Raw genomic sequence first — 2,500 nt, 5'->3', positions numbered from 1 at the left:
ACACCCAGTTTCTCCGTGTCTCCTTCACGCATGATCATTTCGGTGTAGAAGTTGAATAAGCGTGGCGAAAGCACACATCCTTGTCTGACACCTTCTAATCGTCGTCCACTCTGACGAGTCAATTTCCAATCTCGTTGCAACTTTCTGCTTCCAGTACAGATTCTATGTTAGTTATAAATTGCACTTGCCAATGTGATGTTTCGCGAGTAGTTCAATAAGGTTGTGGTGTTGTACTTTGTCAAATGCTTTCTCGTAGTCGATGTAGCCGAAATAAATATCTCTTTGTAAATCTTCTTCAGTAACTTCAGGTGCTTATGTTTGCCTATTTCTGCCATGTGCTTTACCATTTCTATTACCATTTCACCTTGTCCAGTCGCTTTTCCTTCTTTCATCTCTTTTATAGCAAAAGACTTCACGGTAGAGGGAAGAGAGAAAAGGGACCTCTGCTAGCTGGGAAATTGAGCAATTTTTATGTGACAATATTTATTTGCTCTTGTAGACGAGGAAATTTGTCCAATTTTTATGTGACAAATGTATTTTCTGAAAGGCTGGCGTGTTAGCTCTTATGTGACATAAAATGTGCTTTGTTAGCGCCAATGGAGAACGACCAAGCAACCTCGCCTTGTTTTTGCTTTATCTCTGCTGTCCAAAGGCATTGCTGACCTACCTACTGCGAATTGTTAACAATTGCTTACACGATCAAATGTTTTCGCCACATAAAATTGCTCGTGTGGACGGGGCTTTAAAAGAAAAGAAACTCTTCCTCTTTCAAAGAAAAGTTAAAATCGACCTGCCGAGACCCGGGGTTATTCAGAGTTCGTTTGAATTGTACGCTTTTGAATCAGGGACCTACAGATCTTCAGTTTGACGATCTCCCAACTGAGCTATCTTGGCAATGGCAAAGTACCGTGAAGTTCCGATAGTAGTGACCCTCGTTACTTTCGGATTAGCAACCTTTTACTATTTTTGGGGAACAAAAACCATGAAACAAAGCTACCCAAAGCTCTTTTTTTTCTGAAATGAAAAATAAACTACATAATAGTAAAAAAAATCAAACGAGAGGGAATTCAGTCGTTCGTTCATTTGTGAAATGTGGTATTGCACTGTCCATTTCTGGTAGCAAGGACAGTGAAATAAACATCGGTGCCCTACACGAACTACCTCAAGGATGAATCAGAAGATGTAGACAAAATCGAATTCTTCCCTGACTCAGAGGAGGAGAGCGTTTTATACTACAGTATGTAGATATTTCACACGACATTTCTCGCTCCAAGGCCCCCATTGTACCGATTTTGATGCAACGATTTTAAACCATATGGATTTGACAGGCTTGTAACTAGGGATATGCCCGCGCGTGAAAGGAAAAGCGGTTTCCCAGGGAATGATGGAGAGGCAATTTACCTCCTTCCCATCACTGCCCGCGCTCACGTTTCGCACTTGCCACCAGTTCCCCATGCTCGTGCTCCACACTGTCTAACAGTTTCCGCTCGCTTCACAGAAAAGCCCGAGGAGGAGGCAGCGTCCCGTTCAAGCTTGAGTGATTGATGCTCCTGAGGTGAAAGATATCAACTCTCTCACCACGTACGTTGCTTAAAGAAACGAAAGAACCCAAAAAGTACTACTTTGTATCTTTTCTGTTTTCAGTGGAAAAAGGCAACGATAAAAAGGCGCGAGCTTTGTTCTTTTCTCGAACGCGTGTGAAAAGGGTGAATTGCCTCGACCGCGGGCTTTGCTCAAACCAGACTATTGTGCGATTAAATAAGAACCCAGGTTAAGATGATCATCGTAGTTATTTATTAACGTCTCGGTGGTTGCAAACGATCGAGGCCATCCAGGGGCGTTGCGTTCTCCCTTTAGGTACACAAGAAGGCGTACTGAAATGAGCGCCGAAATCTCGAGCCTCTAGTGGGGTCTGGGGGCATGTTCCCCAGAAAAGGTTTATTTTTAGGGCCTCGGAAATGCCACTTTCCCATGATTTCCAGGTTTCACAAATCAAAGCGTGAAAAACCGATAACTATTCAGAACTTTGTTGTTTATTTGTCAACCTTTGATACTAGTGATATTTAACAATTATTCTTTGAAATCGAGGTGAATAGTAATAATAATAATAATAATAATAATAATTTGAGAACTTATTGTGCGCAGCTTAACATGCGAATGATCAGCTGCGCATTACAACTGCATTACTTTACAAGAATTTAACAAAAGATAATGCATATAAAAACTAAATAATATATATGCATGCAAGTAAGAATTGAATATAAAATTGTTTACCACTATAAAGTCCTAAAAAGATAAGTCTTAATACGAGCCTTAAAACTGTTTACATTAGTAATCCCACGAAGTTTTTTTGAAGAGAGTTCCAGAGCCTTGGCGCTGCTACCATAAAAGCTCTATCACCTAACGTCTTCGATCGAACAATTGGCATAGAAAGTAAAATACTAATAACTATTCACTGAGATTGAAAAGAATAATTGTTTTAGTATATACACACTAAGTG

The sequence above is a fragment of the Montipora capricornis genome, chromosome 4, assembly GCF_036669925.1.
Source record: "Montipora capricornis isolate CH-2021 chromosome 4, ASM3666992v2, whole genome shotgun sequence".
NCBI classification, from domain to species: Eukaryota; Metazoa; Cnidaria; class Anthozoa; order Scleractinia; family Acroporidae; genus Montipora; species Montipora capricornis.
This window is presented reverse-complemented; position numbering follows the sequence as displayed.